This window comes from Bos grunniens, chromosome 29, assembly GCF_055505025.1.
Source record: "Bos grunniens cultivar Pamir isolate PY7600 chromosome 29, Bosgru_T2T1.0, whole genome shotgun sequence".
NCBI lineage: Eukaryota > Metazoa > Chordata > Mammalia > Artiodactyla > Bovidae > Bos > Bos grunniens.
In genome coordinates this window covers 45,185,870-45,206,993 of record NC_141193.1, presented here as the reverse complement: position 1 = coordinate 45,206,993, position 21,124 = coordinate 45,185,870, and the positions used below count along the sequence as shown (strand labels likewise).

Here is a 21,124-nt window from a genome sequence, read left to right as displayed (position 1 = left end):
AGAAACAGCTCCTGCGAAGGCCATCAGTGTTGGAGCATGCCAGGCTTGTTTTAAGAAACAGCAGAGAAGTCCTGGTGGCTGGGGTAGAATGAGGAAAGAGAATGAATACTAGGAAACAAAGTCAGAAAGGTAATGAAGTGGGAACAGACTCTAGAGGTTCCATTTGACTCTGTTTCAAATGGAAAATTACTGGAGGATTTTGAGTTAAGCTAACTTCTTAAAAAGAAAATTCTGGCTGCCGTGTTGAATATTAGATTGTAGTGAAAAAGTGAAGAAGCTGAAAGACCAGTTTGGATGCTACTGCTGTAGGCAAATAAAAGATGATGGTGGCTCGAATCAACATGGTATCTGGGAAGGCGGTTAGAAGTGTAGGATTCTGGATAGATTTTGAAGATAGAGCCAAGAGGATTTCCTGACATTGTCATGTGTGAGAGAAAGAAAAGAACCAAGGGAAATTTTGAGTTTTAAATGTAATAAGTAGCTTTTCCATTCTTTTTTGCTGTTCTACATATTTTTATATGTAGAATTCCATAATAGCTTGTGCATGGATGCTACATCACTTCAGACTCTTTGTGATCCCATGGACTGCAGCCGGACAAACACCTCTGTCCATGGGATTCTCTAGGAAAAAATACTGGAGCGGGTTGCCATGCCCTTCTCCAGGGTATCTTCCAGACCCAGGGATCGAACCCAAATCTTACTATGCTTCCTGCATTGGCAGGAGGGTTCTTTACCACTCGTGCCACCTGAGAAGCCCTATTAATAGCTAATCCTAAGGTAAAAGTCTTACCCTTGAGCAATTTACAATCTGAATTTGCTTTGGGGACTTAAAACAATGCTCCTTTTAATTTTTACCTAATTCATCACTACAATTATGAGGTTAAAGCTGTATTGTAAAATGTCACTAAGCAATTTAAGATTATGTAATACTGTTTTCCTTTCTCAGCTGAAAATATCACTGTTGCTCAACATGAGGAATGTCCTTTAGTTCTAGCTTTTACAGCATGGAAGTGGCTATGTCTTGATAAACTATATGATGCATCTATGGAGTGCTTTATCATTTCTGACATGATTTGAGATGTCCTATTGTGTCCCATCCTCTCCATAACCCTGGGAGACAGCAAGAAAGATATGCAGGAAATTGAAGAATTTAAGTGACTGGGTAGCCACTGTGAGAACCCCTTCTTACATAGGTTCGGCCCACTTGGGTGCTTTAAGCTAGTTTTCCATGAAGAAAAAAGACAGGGAACTTGTGTTCCATGCTCATTCAAAGCTAAATGCCTCACACAAGGGTCAAATCTATGACCATGTGTATCATCACTGATGCCTCAGTCAACTGGGCTTGCAAATCATTTTCTTCATCAGACTTAATCACACTTCCACAATCATCTAGTCATTAGTTTTTCTTTATTTTCCTCACTATTTTTGTATTCTCTCATCTATCCTACCTTATCTTTCTTATACAGGAAGGTCCACCAGAGCTCTGCTGGCCTCTCTACAAAGTACTAAAGCTTGCTTTGCAGATTGCAATCAAAGAATCTCAAAAACAAAGAATGCCACCATCAGTACACAGGAAAAATGGGGAGAAGAAAGATGCCATTGCAAAGACCAACAGGGTGTGAGATACATATCTTTTTTTCTTGTTGAATCAGAAAGGAAAGCTATCAAAGAACAACTTGCCTTGCTTTCAAGAGTCGTGTGTGAAACCTACATTAGCAGTGTCTACCTTAGAACCTGACTTCAGGGTCCTCATCTTTTAACCTTTCACACAACTGCTGCAAGCACATGGCTAGGGAAACATAAGGGGGCACAATAATCATCCTGCTGTAACGTCTTTCTTTTCTTTAAGCCGCACAATTAATTTACACTGATTTCTTTTTTCAGAGGCAGAAATGAAGTCTGATTTGGGAATTTAAAGATAACCTCAGCATTTTTTTTTTTTTACAATATTGGTCAGTTACAGGGGTAGTGGTGGAAAAGGAAGTCAAGTCATTTAAGGAAGTAAAAGATACTTACTTGCTACAGAGAAAGAAATTTTAATGGACGTAGAAAGAATCCTTTGTAAGAAGTGCAGGCAAATGCAAAATGGCATTATTAAGTAATGCTAATAAAAAGCCCATTCTTTCAAATCATTCACACCTCTGAATCCTATTGGGGTTCCCTGAATTCCCGGTCCTCTGCACCCTACCGCCGTGACACCCCTTCTCCCAATCCCGGTCGGAGGTTTAAGTGCCGTCGTCAGGGAGAAGCTTATGATCTACCTGCTCCCCCAGCCTCTCTCTGAGTGACGAGCCACCCACGCCTCCCCGCACCGCTCTGCTCCTCCCGCGGCTCCCGGAGGGAAGCCGAGGCGCCGCAGAGGGAGCCCGAGGCGACCCTGGATCGAACCCCAAGCCTACGAGGTTCCAAGACCCCGGTCACCCGGCCTGTGCGCGCCCGCTCGCTTCCCCGGCCCCGCCGCGCGCCGCAGGAGCCGGGCCGGCCGGCGCTGCGTTTCCAGCCGCGTCTGCCCTAGCGCGGCACGTGCTCCCGGCGCGGGCCCGAGAGCGCGAGCGCCCAGGCCGCCGCGCCGCCTGCCGCTGCCGCCGCCCGCACCGCCGCCGCTAGCGCCCCAGCCGCAGCCCAGGCCGCTCGGCGAGCGCGGGTCGCCGGCTAAGAGCGGCCGGCCGGGGGACGCCGGGCTCCGGGCGCGCACCCGGTAAGCGCAGCGCGTTCTCCTTCTTTGGGCTCGGGGGTCGTTGTGGCGGTGGCGGTGGGAGCCAGCTGGGGCCCCTCCCCCAGCACAGGGATGGAGGGCCGCCCGGCACGGAGCGGGAGCCGGGGCGATGCACCCGGGAGGGCGGGCTGTGGGCAGGCGGAGAGCCGGGGGAGCCAGGGACGCTGCGAGGTCCTGCAAGTTTGGAAAAGTCACCCGCCAAGGACGTGTGCTGGGTGAATCAGACAGGAATCTCGAGTCCGGAGCCCAGGCTACCGCGGCGTCTCTCCAATGAAAGCTTTATGAAGATCGCTTTGCTCGTATTTGCATAAATGAGGAATTTAAGTGGGCTTGTTTCCATAGAAAATGAACTAAAAAAAAATCAGAGGAGAAAAAATAAAGAGGTCTGAGCCAAAGGGAGGGTTTGGACATTCCTCTTTCTGTCTCTTCACGCATACCGATACATGTGCACAGAGGGGCACGTTTGGCAAAGGAGGGGAGTCTCTATTTTTGAAGCCATTAGGTGTTGCTGGGGGAGCTCATAAGAGCGTTTGCTGGCGCTTCACCCTGAAGAAGAGCAAAAGAGGAATCTCGCTGGGCGTAAATGCCAGTGTTCCATTTCTAAAATGACACTTCCATGACTACATTTCCGAGAAGGAGCAGTTTTCTAGAACAGGGGCCATTTTAAGGGGTACACCTGCAACTCTGGACCTTTAAGCTCAAGTTTATGTACTCCCTCTGGGGCTAGGAAAACACCCTTACTCCAGGTTCCCTTATGGGACTTTGCAAAGAATGGGGTCAGAAAGAGGGTGATGGAGAGAGAGGAAAGAGAGGAGAGCTAAACATGACCGAACGGGCTGTGTACGGTGCCAGAAGGAGCAGGAGCTGGGGGTCAGGTTTGCCATCACTGCATTTATTTGGTATCACCTTGGGTTAGTAGTCTCTGGGCTGGTGTCTAGGGAAATGTGTGACCTTGAACATGTAGAAATGTAGAGGCTCTTCTGTGTATTGGGTCACTAAGGTCCCATGCAGCAGCAGTGTCTGCCTAGGATCGAATGGGTTTGAGGATCTGCACACAAGGAAGAGCACCCAGAAAATCTGGATCAAGGGAGCTTCAGGTTAAAGTATCAAAGGCATTTGCAAGCTCTTGGCTGTGCTGTTGGTGTAATGCATATAGACAGGTCTGTAGAAATGGCTGGGAAGGACAATCAGACATGTCGCCTATAGCCAAGAGAATCTGGAGTTCTGAATGTGATTTGGAGAGGTTCAGATCCAGAGTCTAAAGTCACATGCTTTTCTAAAGGTAGCAGTTAAAGAAGAAAGTTGGGTGGCAAGCTGTGATGTTCTTTGAATGAGGGTTGGGAAATACTCTAATTGATTCTAGTGCAAGGAAAATGAATGGCATCCTACTTTAAAGGTTGGGCACTCAGGTGATGGCAGGATGGTTTGAGAGTGATGTTTGAGAATACTGTAATCTGGGCAGAAGGGTTAGCAGAGAGAAGGGTTTCTAGGCTTCTAGGAGGCTACTGGCACCTGCCTAGTGTCCTTGACACCTCTGCCACTTGTGTGCAGAGGGCACAGGTGCCTGTTGCCCCTCAACACCAGCTCATCCTTAGAATGTAAGGATGTGAATCCCAGGGATTGAGATGAGAAAGAGCACATGGGGAAACTCAAGTCCTAGGGGTGTGCCCCAATCCCCCTACCCTGGGAGCATCTGGCTGTGGAGCTGGTTTACCCATCCAGATTCGATCCGAAGTCTGTTTTCCTAAAGGAACTCACTGTGCCACTTGGTGGCACCAAAAAGTTGCGCTGAGAACTCTCTTCTCTATAAATACAAACTACCACCCCTCCCTCCTCCGCGCTTTCCCCCCCCTTCCCCCCTTTCTCAGTAGCAGGGAGAATTGCTGCACACGCCGCCCTCAGCTCTGCTGTTCTGCGCGCACCGAGCGCAGGAGATGAGCTTAAGATCATCTTGGGGCGGGGGGAGCCCGGGACTGGAGAGGCCGACTATGCCCCGCTGATCCGCGCGGCCCAACTTTCTGGGGGGCTGGCTAGACCGCGACTCCCTGCCTGCTGCGCCGCCAACAGGGGGTAAGCTTGCGAAGTGTCTGTGTGCCTAGAGGGTCCCCGGGCCCACCGAGGACGAAGGAGCTGTAAGCTTGCGGGGTGCTCCCAGTTGTGTTTGGGGGAGGGGTCGCGGGTGGAGCGGCGGGGGTGGCCAGAACCTCGAGGTTGAAGCCCGCTCCATTCGCGGGTGGCTTCGGTTAAACCTGTTGGCGAGACAGGGCGAGAGCAATCGGGGAAAGGAGGGAATGGCCGGGGCTGGCGAGGAATTCTGCATGCCTTCGGGGGCGAGGTCCCGCGCCCTAAGGCCAGGGGCTGGCGTTTAGAATTCGGACTGGGCTCCACCGACCCACCCGAGGGCTCAGAATTCAGAGATGCGAAGGCAGAGGGGAAGAGAGGGGAGAACCGCTTCCCGGTGGATCGCTTGGCTGTGGTGACCGCGGCTCCGGCTGCGGGAGCACGGAGGACAGCGGGTGGTGCTGAAAGCACTCTCTCCGCTCCCGGTCCGGCCCTCCGGCTCTTTGCTCTCCCCTGGATGTAGCTTGCCCTTCGGACACAAAGCCCGCTAGTTACCTTCAAGCGGCATTGCCCAGGCTACAGCCACTTGGGAGAGAACCCGGGCAGGCCAACGAGCTAGCCAGGTGACCAGAGCCTCGCCTGCACCGGGACCTCACAGAGGGAAGAGGGCAGTCCACCTGGAGGGCTCAGGTGCTGGTGCTAGGTCTCCCTCCGGAGCAGGTGCTGTGGGGAAGGGAAATTGAGGGGCGGGTAACAAGTGCTTGTGCTCACTCAGGCACCATCTCCGTGCTGCCTAAGCTGAATCGAAAGCTCTCGAGTGAGCAGGCAGATAGACTCTCCCACAGTTTACTCTCCGCCGAGTTACTGACAGAGGCCAGTCGGAAGGCAGTGGCTTCCTGCCACCGTCTTGATTCCCTACGTGTTTCATTGTTCTGAGTCCCGTGAGACTGAGCTAGAGCTCATCTGCTGGCCTTTTGAGGCAGCCAAGAAATCATTGTCGTGGGCTCTATGCAGCCCCCCACCCTACCCCCGTGGGGAGCTCAGCTTAGGCTTTCTGCAGAATCTTCTTGGCTATGCAACGTTCTAGACATTCTTTAGAGTTCCGAGTGTTCGGGCATGCCACCTCTTGTTAGGTGTGCTTTGTGTACCTCCTTCCTCTCATGGAGCACAGGGCATCTCCTTCAATTTCTCTCTTATATCCATTTAAAAATTAGTTGTGACTGTTTTTGTCCTTTATGGACGTCAGTTTCTGTTTAAAAGGATCTTTGGTTGGGACTTGAAAATCCTGCTTGGTGAGCTCGTCAGATTACTTGGTCTCCCAGACTCCAGCCTTCTCCAGCGGAAACCTTTTCAGCACTCCGGACAGATCCTACAAGGTTTGGGGGTTTTTTGGGTTGTTTTTGACGGATGGGAATAGAATGTAGTATTTCCTACATAACTGCTTGACTGTTTCTTTAAGAGAAAAGCTTTCCCTGATCATTAACTCCAAATATATTATTTAGGTAGTTTCATTGCACTCCTGAGACTGTTGCTATCCCAAGGTAATGTTTTGGCTGTAGGTTACGCTCAAAAAGAAACCGAACTCTTTAATGTTCATTTATTAAAGGGCATATTGAGATTGTTTGGAGGAGAGGGATGGTATTTGAATATTCAAGTACTTGCCCAGTTCTTCACTTTCCTTTCATAGGTAGACAAGCCTTTGCCATCACATCATGGTACACATTTTTTTATGGACATAATGACAAATGTCAAGTTGAAAACTGAAAAATTCACTCATAGGTGAATTTTTTAATATGTCCAACCAGTACAAAATATGCAAACTTTGAGAATGTTGAAGCAACTACATAATATTTTCAGTTTTTACTCTGTTGACATTGTTATATTACCTATTCAATGATTTATCTCATTAAACATGTTTACTTTCATGACTAAAGGATTTTACTAATTCTAATTTTTTTACATTTCTTCAAAACATGTTGAAGGTTTTATGAGTTGTATTATATTGTTTCTTATGGTATTTTCAGAGCATTTTATAGAGAAAAACTAAACTAAATGCCAATGAAAGTAGAAAAATGTGAGATACAGTTAATTGTGAAAAATGTTGCACTTATTTGTGTACCATTTTTTCCTCAGGATTTCTGTCCTCATGAGATGAAGAGACACACTTATTCCTCCTTATACTTTTTGCTGTGTTATTTTAGTAGGTAGTTTAAACTAACTTCATAAACAGTGAAGATTGTTTTTTGATATATGGTGATATATGCTGAAAGTGATCAGTTTGGAGTTTGGATAAATTGAAGAGGTATTAATACAAAGCAGAAACCTTCTTACAATTGAGACATACAAGTCACTTTTAATATTCACAGAATTGTTAACACTAGTCCCCAAGTATCATTTAGTTATTTTCATTGAGTAGAGTTTGGGGAATATAAGAATATAGGAGCATCAGAAGACATATTTTAAACATATGACATGCTTGTATAACATGAGAAAATTTAAATTTTGATTTTACATTTTAACTATTTGAAACTAAGAAAATATTTTCTTGATATTTCTTTCTCTCAGTTGGTTAAAATGTAGTTCTATAACAGTTCTAAGAAACATCATGTCATAAGCTTACTTTCATTTCCTTTAAATTCTCAAACAGAAGGAAAAATATTTAGATTTTACCAGTTCTAATCTCATTTGAATTGTGTTTGCCTTTAGTCGGAAGGGAAACTAAGCAAAGGTCTTGATGCAGGCTTATCTCTGCTCTTATAACTATCATTTATTGAGCATAGGCACCATGCCAAGTATTAAATATGTTAATTAATACATATAACAATCATACAAGGCAGTGATTTTTCTGTCGTTAAAACTGAGGGCTTTTTCCTTTCATTGTCATGTAGCAGAGAAGTGGAAAAATAAAATTATATGTGTATATAATTTTATACACATAACTGCATACATAACTCTCTCTCCACACACACACTTATACACATGAATCTGATTTGTTTGGAACTCAGACTTATCCTTTTCCCATTATATTGTTTTTGTTGTTTAGTTGCTAAGTTGTGTCCGACTCTGAGGCCCCTTGGACTGTAGCCCACCAGGCTCCTCTGTCCATGGAGGAGTGGACTGCCATTTCCTTCTCCAGGGATCTTCCTGACCCAGAGATCGAACCTGGGTTTCCTGCATTGGCAGGTGGATTCTTTACTGCTGAGCTATTAGGTAACTTTAATCTGTGATGTGGCTAAGCACCATGGAATGATTTCATTGTGGTTTCCAGTGACTTATGATACAATTGGGAGTACAGACCCTTGCACAAGATTGCTTGAGTTTGAATCCCAGCTTTGTGGCTTATTAGCTATGTGACCTTGGGCAAATTACTTAGCATTGCTCTGCCTCTCTTCCTCATTTTTGAAATGAGGAACAGGTTGTAACACTATTAACCTCATTGAGTGATTATGGTGAATTAATTACACAAATAGGCTTCTCTGGTGACTCAGTTGGAGAAGCCAATGGCACCCCACTCCAGTACTCTTGCTTGGAAAATCCCATGGATGGAGGAGCCTGGTGGGCTGCAGTCCATGGGGTCGCTAAGAGTCAGACATGACTGAGGGACTTCACTTTTCACTTTCATGCATTGGAAAAGGAAATGGCAACCCACTCCAGTGTTCTTGCCTGGAGAATCCCAGGGATGGGGGAGCCTGGTGGGCTGCCATCTATGAGGTCACACAGAGTCGGACACGACTGAAGCGACTTAGCAGCAGGTGACTCAGTGGTAAATAATTCACCTGCCAGTGCAGGATACATGGGATCGATCCCTGGATCAGGAAGATCCCCTGGAGAAGGAAATGGCAACCCACTCCTGTATTCTTACCTGGAGAATCCCGTGGAGAGAGGAGCCTAGTGGGCTACAGTCCATGGGGTCTTAAGAATCAGACACAGCTGAGTGACTAAACCACCACCACCAATATCATCTTTGACAGTTTACTCTGTATTTCTCAAATTGATATTCAAAACAAGAAACGCAGCCAGAAACAAGTTACAGTGTAAAGGAGAAAGGCAAGTCTATTCCAAACTACTCTCCTTAGAATTATTAGAACATTTCAGAAAAAGGCTTTGTGGGAGTGACACATCCAGATGGCTCTTACTTGCTTCTTTTTTTGATGATTATGTAGACCTTGACAGGATGAGTTTCAAGTAAATCAGCAGTTTTCAATTGGCAATGGCTTTGACCTGCAAGGAACATTTGACAGAGTCTAGAGACATTTTTATTCGTCACAAGGATGAGGAGGTGTGTGCTGTTGGCATCTGCAGATCAGGATGCTCTAAGCATCCTGCAATGCATAGGATGGCAGCCTGCCAAAACCTCCAAAATTACCTAGTCCAAAATGGCAACAGGTGTAAGGTCAAGAAAGCCTAATCTAAATGATTCTATGAAACAGTTAGCTATATTTATTAGGCTTGTTTGTGTGGCTTCTAAATGTAGCTGACTCACATTACATAAGAATTTGGTGGAAAGTTGAATTTCCAAAATGTTTTGTAGCCAGTGCATAAGGTTTAACTAACCATCCCATTTGGTCAGATGGGAAGCAGTAGCATCTGATTATGTTGAGTGTGGGTTTTGGAGCCAGAGAGAATTGAATTTATGTCCTGACTCTGCCATTCATTATATGTGTGAGACCTCTGGCAAGACTCTTCACCTCTAAACCTCAATTTCAAGAGAGATTTAATGTAGGTAGTAATCATACCTACCCCATAAGGTCATCGTGAGACTTACATTAAATTATGCTTATATATTATTTAGCACAAAGTAGGCACTCAATAAATATTAGCTATTAATAAGTAACTAGAGATTGAGTTAGAAATGCAAAAGCACGTTTTCAAGCACCTGATGCTGGGTAATACAATATGCACAATAATGCTCTACAGTCTTTTGAGGTGTGCCGTAAATAACAAGAAAGCAGCAAAGGCTGCAAAATAGGAAGAAGTTTAGAATCCCTGCTTGACAATTCAATTGAGACTAGTTAACAGTTGATCACATCATTTTTATTGCTTTGCTTTAAAGGCTGTTTTAGGTCTTCATGGACTACTAAACCAGTTGTGTAATGATTTAAGATGATTTAGTGAGCTTTATTCTACTGCCAGCACCTTTTAATTAATGCATAAAATTACAGACTTCACTTTTGCACAATGTTATTTTATGGCCCCTTTTTGCTTTAAGGGGATTTCAGTTTAAATATGGCATATTTTTCATCCTGGGCTAGATGGAGGGGGTGCTGGACTTTCCTATTTACAAGGTCACAGATGTGTGCTTGAGATAGCTATGACAATGGAGCTTTCCCCAGACTACGATGCTCTCGGTATCATCATACCCCAGAGTGTCTCTTATCTATGGGATGCACTTGTTTTCAGGAAAATGTATCCGAGGCATCCATGCACATGCAGTATTGATACCCCTATCTGTGAGGAGGCTGCTGCTCAGGCAGAAGGAATCATTTTAGTGCTGATATCTTGAGCTGTGTGATTTGCTTGTGTGGGGATTAAGTTATATAAGAGACATCTGTGCCAGAAAGATGGTCAGCATTTGAGAAAATTGTTGAGAATAAGACAATGCGACTGTGAATCTGATTACTATGTAAGTTGCCATTTATGCTAAATTCTGTCCACCAATAGTTTCTTCTCCATCTTCACTTAGGATACAATATGAGACCGTATGGTTCCCTGAGGCACAGTACTTTTATGCATATTAAACATATGTCTATTTTCTATAATGGGGTAGTGATTGATTTTATTATGGTATGAACCTAGAATATTGAATAAAGTAGTCTAGTGCTTCTGAGGAGAAGGCAATGGCACCCCACTCCAGTACTGTTGCCTGGAAAATCCCATGGATGGCGGAGCCTGGTGGGCTGCAGTCCATGAGGTTGCTAAGAGTCGGACACGACTGAGCAACTTCACTTTCACTTTTCACTTTCATGGATTAGAGAAGGAAATGGCAACCCACTCCAGTGTTCTTGCCTGGAGAATCCCAGGGATGGGGGAGCCTGGTGGGAGGCCGTCTATGGGGTCACACAGAGTCGGACACAACTGAAGGGACTTAGCAGCAGCAGCAGCAGTGCTTCTGAAAATAGGACCCTGAACCAAAATATCATGTAAGTTATAGTATTTATGTAAACTCTTATCATTTACTACTTTTGATTGAATTATAGAGTACTGCATATTTTTAGATCACAGGTCTATAATATTTTGAAAGCTTTTAAAATTACTGTGATAATTAACTTCTTCCCATTATAACAAGAAAAAATATATAGAATATATATTCACATATATATGAATTAAAAAAATATATAGCTAACCCTGCCACATCAGAGTTATAACTTAAAGCAATAATTTGTTCTCTTGGGGATTCTGTTCTGATATATGAAATGGCAATAATCAGACCTTCTGAGTGGTAATTTTGTTTAGTTTAAAATGGGATTAAAAGGGAAAAGGCTCTGTATGCTGAAAATAAAATAATATGATTTTACTATCCTTTTTTTTCCTATAAGACCCTTGCTAAATGAATGAGTGGACCTCCTGATGCAATAGCTAGGGAGAAAGGGCCTCACTCATGAACTTATATAGAAGCAAGAGAGAGCAGGTTCTTATGGAAAGAACACTGTGTGATACAAAGAATTAATAAGCTTAAGGAGAAAGGACTGAGAGTGAAGTTAATGCCACCTTTTACAGTCTAAGTTCATAGACTGTAAAACATGAAAAGATTTATGCCAGCAACATCATGCATTTGTCCTACAGAAATACATTGAAAAGTAATTAAAGTGCAACACTGTTTATGATAGTAGTAAAATCTATGAGGAATCTAAATATTCAAAAATAGGGAATAATTAAATTTCTGTACATTCATATAATTGAATATGATGCAGCTGTTTGAAAGAAATAGGAGTTCCAAGTGTGAATCTCGACTCTGCTATTCACTTGCTTTAGAATCTTAGCCAAACCATCCTATCTCTCTGAGTCCTAGATATGTCAAGTGAAAATATGCATAAAATGATCTATCTTGCAGTTTTTTTTAATGATAGTTAAATGACATTTCATGTGAAATGCTAGCCTAGAACATAGTAAGCTGTGGTGAATTATAATCTTATCATTATCCCCATCTTCAAAATGAGCTAATCTCAAAAGATATTTATAATACATTATATAGAGAAGAATAAAATATATTGCATTGTGGATTTCATACTAATATTCCATTTAAATAAAGTCTCTGTGTTAGAGATTATATGCTTAGAGAATTATAGAAAAGCAGAACCAAGTTTCAGGATGTGATTAAATACTAGTTTTGAGATGATATTTTGCTGGGTTCTAGTCCCAGTCAATGGACATGAGTTTGAGTAAGCTCCGGGAGTTGGTGATGGACAGGGAGGTCTGGTGCGCTGCAGTGCATGGGGTCGCAAAGAGTCAGACACAACTGAGCGGCTGAACTGAGTCCTAGTTCTGCTAAAAAGCATTATTCTTCATGAGTCTCAATTAAACTATATCATATAGAACTCTCCCTAGTTCTGTGTTGCTGTTTTTCTTCATATATCGAGAAGCCACGTGGAACACCAGAGGTTTCTCCTTCCTACTTCGGTTAGTCTGTACTTCTCTTTTTGGTGGTCTCTGTTGCCTGGACCCATTGGACAGGAGGATTTTCATGATCTGTTTTTTAATTTTCCATAGTGGGATGGGGGCACGTGTTTAAATCTCAGTCAAGTAGCTGACCAAAGCGCCTGGTGGAGGCAGTTCCCTTTATTCCTTTGTTCAGCAGAATTTATTGAATATGCATTTTGTGTAAGGATTATATCAGGTGTTGTGTATGGCACAAATTTACTCTTTTAAGGGTTTGAAGTCTGTCTGAAGACAAAACTTGTGTATAAATAGTGATAGTGTTGTGGTTTAGTCACTCAGTTGTGTTCAACTCTTTGTGACCCCCTGGACTGTAGCCCACCAGGCTCCTCTGTCCATGGGATTCTCCAGGCAAGAATGCAGGACTAGGTAGCCATTCCATTCTCTAGGGGATCTTCCCAACCAGGGATCGAACCTGGGTCTCCTACATTGCAGGCAGATTCTTTCCCATCTGAGCCACTAGTTCAGTTCAGTTCAGTCACTCAGTCATGTCTGACTCTTTGCGACCTCATGAATCGCAGCACGCCAGGCCTCCCTGTTCATCACCAACTCCCAGAGTTTACTCAAACTCGTGTGCATCGAGTTGGTGATGCCATCCAACCATCTCATCCTCTGTTGTCCCCTTCTCCTCCTGCCCCCAATCCCTCCCAGCATCAGGGTCTTTTCCAATGAGTCAGCTCTTTGCATCAGGTGGCCAAAGTGTTAGAGTTTCAGCTTCAGCATCAGTCCTTCAAATGAACACCTAGGACTGATCTCCTTTAGGATGGACTGGTTGGATCTCCATGCAGTACAGGGGACTCTCAAGAGTCTTTTCCAAGACCACAGTTCAGAAGCATCAATTCTTCGGCGCTCAGCTTTCTTCATAGTCCAACTCTCACATCCATACATGACCACTAGAAAAACCATAGCCTTGACTAGATGGACTCTTTGTTGGCAGAGTAATGTCTCTGCTTTTGAATATGCTATCTAGGTTGGTCATAACTTTCCTTCCAAGGAGTAAGTGTCTTTTAATTTCACGGCTGCAATCACCATCTGCACTGATTTTGGAGCCCCCCAAAATAAAATCTGACACTGTTTCCACTGTTTCCCCATCTATTTCCCATGAAGTGATGGGACCAGATGCCATGATCTTCGTTTCCTGAATGTTGAGCTTTAAGCCAACTTTTTAACTCTCCTCTTTCACTTTCATCAAGAGCTTTTTAGTTCTTCTTCACTTTCTTCCATAAGGGTAGTGTCATCTGCATATCTGAGGTTATTGATATTTCTCCCAGAAATCTTGATTCCAGTTTTTGCTTCTTCCAGCCCAGCGTTTCTCATGATGTACTCTGCATATAAGTTAAATAAGCAGGGTGACAATGTACAGCCTTGATGGACTCCTTTCCCTATTTGGAACCAGTCTGTTTTTCCATGTCCAGTTCTAACTGTTGCTTCCTGACCTGCATATACCTTTCTCAAGAGGCAGGTCAGGTGGTCTGGTATTCCCATCTCTTTCAGAATTCTCCGCAGTTTATTGTGATTCAAGCCCATAAATAGCTATACTCTTAGCTGCTTAATAAATCATATGAAAAAGTATGGATGAAAATGCCTCTTAAATGGAGAGAATAGAGTATATCCTGCAAGGTGAGGGACCTGGGGAGATTTTATAAAGAGACTATTTAAAAATATTACTTCATTCTATCCACATTAATCTTTGAGGTAGTTACTGTTCTCATTCCAGTTAGGCTCAGAAAGACTAAGTGATCAAGAGCGCACAACCAGCCCATGGCAGTGCCAGGATTTAAACCCAGGTTTTCTTGACTCCAAGCCAATGCTCTTAAAAAACTCTGCCTTAAAAGCCATGAAACAAGAGCATATCAGGGCTAAGTTCCAGTGTGAACAGAACCACTGGGGCAAAGGGATATACACCCAGAAGAGAAAAAAATTTAACTTGACTAGCAGACACCCTGGGCTTCCCTCATAGCTCAGTTGGTAAAGAATCTACCTGCAATGCAGGATACCCTGGTTCAATTCCTGGATTGGGAAGATCCCCTGGAGAAGGGAAAGGCTACCCACTCCAATATTCTGGCCTGGAAAATTCCATGGACTGTGTAGCCCATGGGATCACAAAGAGTCGGACACAACTGAGTGACTTTCACTTTCAGCAGACACCCAAGTAGGGGGCAGTTTTAGGAGAGATCAGGGCACAAGGAAGACTGGGATAGCAATTTGGAAAGCAGATCGCTCAGTCCAACACTTAAAAAATACTACAAATAACGAGTAGTCTTGATAGCAGAAATTCAGAAAATTACAAAACAAAGGTAAAAAGCAAAGAAGAAATTAAAAATTATGCATATTCCCACCACCCAGTGGACATCTCATCATATCAGTTCAAACTGCAGGGAGATCAAACCAGTCAATCCTAAAGGAAATCAACCCTGAGTATTGATTGGAAGGACTGATGCTGAAGCTACAATACTTTGACCACCTGATGTGAGGAGCTGACTCTTTGGAAAAGACCCTGATGATGGGAAAGATTGGAGATAGGAGAAGAAGGGATCAATGTAGAATAAGATGGTTGGATTGTATCACTGACTCAATGGACATGAGTTTGGGCAAACTCTGGGAGATAGTAAAGGTCAGGGAAGCCTGGCATGCTGCAGTTCATGGGGTCACAAAGAGTTGGACACAACTTAGCGACCAAACAGCAACGTTTCCAGACCATGTGTGCGTACATCCACACTCATAATATTTCTTGTGAAAACACAGCCGTATCTGTTTTTTAATTTTTCTCAATATGTGTATAGTTCACTTTTCATCTCCCCTCCCCACCCTCCACACATACACTTTACAAGATAAGCTTTCTATTCAAATTTTTTTTTCAGTCTCTTTTACTGGTTCCTCCTTGTCTCTGGGTCTTTCGGAGTTTAAACATTGAAATTCCTTGGGGGCTTAGTCTCAGAAGTAGTTTCCTTTCTCTAATTCCTAGGTCATTTCATCCAGTTTCGTGGTGTCCAAAAAAAAAAAAAGTCATACCAATGCCCCTTCCATTTATATCTCCTATGAAGAGCTCTCTGTAGAATTTCAATCTCAGATGCTTATTAAATATCTCTTTTTAAATTTCTACCAAGTATTAAGGTGGTGCTGGTGGTAAAGAACCTGCCTGCTGGTTCAGGTAGATGAAAAGATGTGGGCTTGATCCCTAGGTGGATAAGATCCTTTGGAGGAGGAATTGGCAACTCACTCCAGTATTCTTGCCTGGAGATTCTCATGGACAGAGGAACCTGGCTGGCTAAAGTCCATGGGGTCACAAAGAGTCACATGCATTAAAAATTGATGTATTAAAAAACTGAGTTTTGGTTATCTCCCCCCAAGTCTTTTCTTCTACAGTTTTCTGTCAACATGACACTATCTTTTGTTTGACCAACCTGAAACCTTAGTGTCCTCACTGATTCTTCTCTTTCCTTCGTAGCCCCAGTCAGATCTGAAAGCAAACACTTCCACTCTATGGTCGAGATAGATTCAGAATCCTATCAGTTCTCAACCACCTATACTACCATCTCCCTAAGCTAAGCCGCTGTAATCTTTCCCACCTGAATTGCTGCAGCAGTTCCCCCAGTACTTCTTTGGTTCTGCCTCTGTGCCCATATTCTTGTTGAAGAGTTGGTCATCTGTGTCCCTCCTCTGTTAAAAACTCCTTGAACAATTGGTCCTTGTCTGTCCCTCCTCTGCTGAAAATTCTTCCAGAAAGTCACTCTCACAGTTTTAAAGCCGAAGTCTTTTAAAGTCCAAAAAGGCTTTGGTCATCACTCTCGCTCTCAGACATGCCTTCTTCCTCTCTCCCCAGTTTTACTTCACTTCAGTCACCCTGGCCTTCTTGCTGTCTCTCAGCACACTAAGTATAAACCTGCCTTAGGGACTTAGCCTTTTTTTTTTTTTTAACCTGAAATTTTTGTTCCCTCGATATTTGCATGACTCATTTTCTTTCACAAATTTTGCAATTTAAACTTCTTTGGCTTAGAAATTTTTGTTTTTCCTATGTCTTGACCCTTTCTGCCTTCCTTCCCTGCATTACTGTTTCTCTGTAATCTTCATTACTGTGTACTATTTTACCTCCTTACCTTGTTTGACAAACCACCTTGGGTTACAGGATCCAGTGAGGGTGTGAATTTGTGTCTTCTTTGTCTACGATTGAATCCTCCGCAACTAGAAGAGTGCTTATTACAGAACAGTTACTTAATAGAGACTTACTAGACAAATGAGTGATGCTGTCAGAGTTAGGATATATTCTACTGATCTATTTGGAATTTATGCTCTATTAATTTCTTGTAGTTTGGAAGCACATGGGATGACTTGTTGCCTAATAATATACTGAGTCATAGCACAGTTCTGTCAAATTTCTAAGTCATAATTTATTTCAAACTATATTGCATGGGCCAAAAAGTTTGTTTGGATTTTTCCATAAGATGTAACAGAAGAACCTGAACAAACTTTTTGCCAACCCAATACTTTCCAGGTATCTGAGGTTCATAGCTAGTGTCAGTAACATACAGTCCCTGTGTGTAGTCAAGGCAGATGATGAAGCAATCATTGATTTATCATCTGGCAGGTCACAGTCTAGTGGCCGATGCCAGGGCAATAAAAATACATTTGAGCTAGATAGCCATACACTTCTGTACCTTCTTCTGTGTGCTGATTCATCACTCTCTAGTTTTTAAGCAAACTCCTGTTAGATTCTATGTCCCTTGGAAGTTCAAACTATGCTGGGTGGCCCCTCTCATTTTTCATGGACTTTGGAAATGACCTATTTTGAAAGAAAGGTAAGTAATGTGACCAGGGATGATACAGAGAGTATGTTATAGAGTTATTAGGTGTAGACATGAATTCTAGCTCCACAACTCTTTAAGTGATTGGCTTGTTTTTAAGTTCCAAAACCCATTATGTCATTAGGAAAATAGAGATAATAAAATAATACCTACATCTCTGGGTTGTTATAAGGATTTTTCATATACACATAACACATATAAAGGCATACCCACATACAGACCTAGATATACAGTGGACATAGTATATAATCTGTGGGAATGAGAAAAAGAGAGCCTTGCATGTGTCTGTTCTTATAAAGTGCTCAGGAAACTCTCTTGTCTTTCTGACATCATATGTTCTTACTTTTTCTGCTTCCTTCCTGAGCTGCCTGCTTTACCACAGCCTTGCCTCTTTGGGGACTTCCTTTTCAGCCGCACTTTTTCTTTATTTATACTTGGTCTTCCCTGGTGGCTCAGACACTAAAGCATCTGCTTACAATGAGGGAGACCCGGGTTCGATCCCTGGGTTGGGAAGATCCCCTGGAGAAGAAAATGGCAGCCCACTCCAGTACTCTTACCTGGAAAACCCCATGGACGGAGGAGCCTGGTAGGGTACAGTCCATGGGGTCGCAAAAAGTTGGATATGACTGAGCGACTTCACTTTCACTTTCATACTTGCTCTTCAGGTAATATTACTCATTCCAAAAGATTTATATATTGGTGACCCTCAATTTATATCTATAACCCAAAATGCTTCTCTCGGTCCAGCCTTACAAATCTACTTTCTTCTTCGACAGCTATACCTGGATGCTTCCAAAGCATCTCAAATTTAACATGTTCAGAAGAAAAATCACTGTTTTCCTTTGCTTTCATTTGTTTCTGTTCCAGTCGATCCTATCTCTATTAAATAGTATCCCAAATATGCCAGTTTTATAGACTCAAAACCCAGGAGTAGACCCTAATTCCCCTCTACCTTACCCAGATCCAATCCATCAGCAAGTCCAGTTGATTCTACTGGCAAAAGATATCTGATTGTGTCCACTTCTCTCCGTATCCTTGTCACCAGTCACAGCCAAGTCATTATCATCTCTCACCTAGGGTATCATGTCTCCTTATCAAGTCCACTGTCCAGAACAACGACAGTCTTTTCTAAGGCTTTATGTGCCTGTCATTTGTTTACACCTCTTCAATGGCTTTCGGTTGCACTTACGCTCCAAATTCCTTTGATGAGCTTACCAGACCCTACATGGTCTGGCCCTTTCTTATCTTTCCAATCTCATCTTGTACCACAGTTGCACTCACCCTTTATGTTCTAACCACACTTTTCACATGACTGACTTAGTTTCTTTCTTCATTTTATTGTTTGCATTCATCAGGTTCCAGCTAAAGTCAGGTTTTTAGTGTATTCATCTGTAATCTCCATGAGTGTGGTAAGCATGTACACCCTGTTCTCTCTTGAATATTTGATTCCCAGGAGAGAGTCATAGCATGGGACATAAATATATGTTCAATAAGTTAATGAATAAATGCCTGGTGTATGATGAGTGCTCAATGAAAGATAATAAGGGTAATCATCAGTGTACTTCACTGCACTTGTTACATTAGTCTCTCCCACTCCATAGTTAATAGATATTCATTGAATGAGTTAAATAATTTAGCCTATCATGAGAAGATTATATATATATGTATATATATATATACACATATACACACACATATATATATTCTCAGTACATGGGGCTTGCTGGAAACAACTAATAAATACATGAAACTGGTATTTAAAATTCATTAGTTTGATGTGCTGCTTCTAGCCTCACATCACTTTGATGTTCTTACATAATAAAAATGAGCCTTGTTTGCTTACTAGATTTTCTCGCTAACACTCTGGATTTAATGAGAGATTGTTTGCTTTTACTTCAGATTTTTTCTGTCTGCAGTAGAATTCACATGATCATGAGAATAAGCATTGGTCTCCAAGTCTTTGCTAAGCAAAGTGAAGGGAAAGCTTGAGAATATTCAGATAATTTCCCAGTGACAAAACATCTTTGCTTCCTTCCCCCCTTGCTTACAGTGCCAATTTCCATACAGAAGCTGATTTTTCCTTTAAATATTGCTAAAAATCTGGTTGTTCTGGAACATCTAGCTATTTTGATGACAGGTTTGTGTGTGTGTGTGTGTATGTGTGTTTGGCAATATATAGAGGAAGCCTTTTTCTGTTGCCATAGGAGCCAGTGGAAGGAAATGGTGAAAATGAAGGTGAGAGTGATTAGAAATGTGATTCAGGTTATATTCATTTTGTGTCTGGACTAGAATTTTTGCGGATCTGATGAGTTTTGAAAACCATTAGTATTCTTGAAGAAGCATCATAATTACATAAATTCCTGAAGCAACATCACCTGTCTTTGAAAGAGACAGATTAGGGAATTAGTCACTTTAAAACAATTTGACATCCTTGGCTGGAGGAGTGGATATCTTAAAAAATAAGTCTTTTGAACAACCCTTTAAATAAACCAAATCACCAATCTGTCCATTGTTTTTCTTTCTTTCTTTTTTTTTTTTTTTTTTACAAATCATGCTAGAATTTGCTGTAGGCAACCTGGGGCAATTTTTTTTCTTATTCCCAGGAGTTTAAACTGAATTAGATGACTGTATTCATAGCTGTCTTAAGTTTCTACTTGGAAGTGTAGTTCTACATACTCATCTTTCCAGCCCTTTGAGTCTTCATGATGTGGAAATTTTTCCTGAATCAGGAGTAAAGGACTGATTACTGTCAATTTTATTACAGGACTTTGTAATTACTTTGAAGACTCTGGAGAATTAAGTGGGTTGCCAGAGAATTTTCTGTCCTCACCACCTAGCCACCAAATGCCCTTGGAAATTTAATAACAAAAAAAAATCATCTCTTTATATAGCCCCTTTTCAACATACAAAACATTTGCATAGCTGATATCTTATATTAATTCCCATAAGGGCAGCCTAGCACATGTTATCCCCATTTTTCAGATGACAAAATTCTGGTGCTGAGAGGTTAAAACAATTTAGTAACAGTTCTTAGTAGCATAACTGGAATTTGAATATTATTTTCTGCAAAAGTTGGTACACATTTCACTATGCCTATGTACTTGGGGTTGCTTTACTTTATAAATCTTCCATACCTCTTCCTTCTATCCTATAGTTCATTTAATGTGCAAATATCAATCTGGCCTCATTTGTTATTTTCTGTATTATATGGAAACTAAACAATACTTGTTGGGAAGATCATTCAACTTGCTTTATATTGCATTTGAAAGGGAAGATGTAGGCTTTTTTTGAAGTAACTTTTTTTTAATTGCATACTCAATACATGTCCAATGCTGGAAATTTGGAAGGAAACAAAGAACGTTTTAGAAAAAGAAGCAAAAAAACCCATTATTTTTATTGGATATCACTAGTGTTTAACATTTTGGGATTTTTTTTTTTTTAAGATTTTTGTTCATGACATGCTTCTTATTTTAGGATACTTTCCCTCACCTCTGTGTGATAATATAGGTTGACCTCCCACACATAATTTTTGGTTTTGTGTACTCCATATAGGGCTTCTCTGGTGGCTCAGATGGTAAAGAACTTGCTTGTAATGCAGGTGACCCAGGTTTGATCCCTGTGTTGAGCAGATCCCCTGGAGAAGGAAAATGGCAACCCACTCCAGTATTCTTGCTTGGAGAATTCCATGGACACAGGAGCCTGGGGGCTACAGTCCATGGAGTCTCAGAGAGTTGAACACAACTGAGCAACTTATTCCATACGAACAAATAAAGAAATTAACCTAAGCAAAGTAGGGTCAAGATGCTTAGCAAGCTGCTTTTATTGAATCACAAAATAACAAAGGAGACAAGAAAAAGATTTGGGGATTCTTTTTTTCAAGTTACATCATAAG

General features: G+C 42.2%; 1 protein-coding gene across 4 annotated transcripts in view; it reads left to right on the top strand.

Moving 5' to 3' along the window:
- Positions 1-2,528: 2,528 nt before the first annotated feature.
- The window catches only part of GRM5 (glutamate metabotropic receptor 5), a 644,995-nt gene continuing 626,399 nt past the window's right edge, over positions 2,529-21,124 (top strand). For 2 of the 4 annotated variants that reach the window (XM_086383217.1, XM_086383214.1), the window contains exon 1: positions 5,489-6,153. The gene's annotated coding sequence lies outside the window, so the exon portion shown is untranslated. Of the gene's footprint in view, positions 2,699-4,591; positions 4,787-5,488; positions 6,154-21,124 lie in introns of those variants that run through there. The other 2 variants (XM_086383216.1, XM_086383215.1) reach the window with 2 other exon arrangements.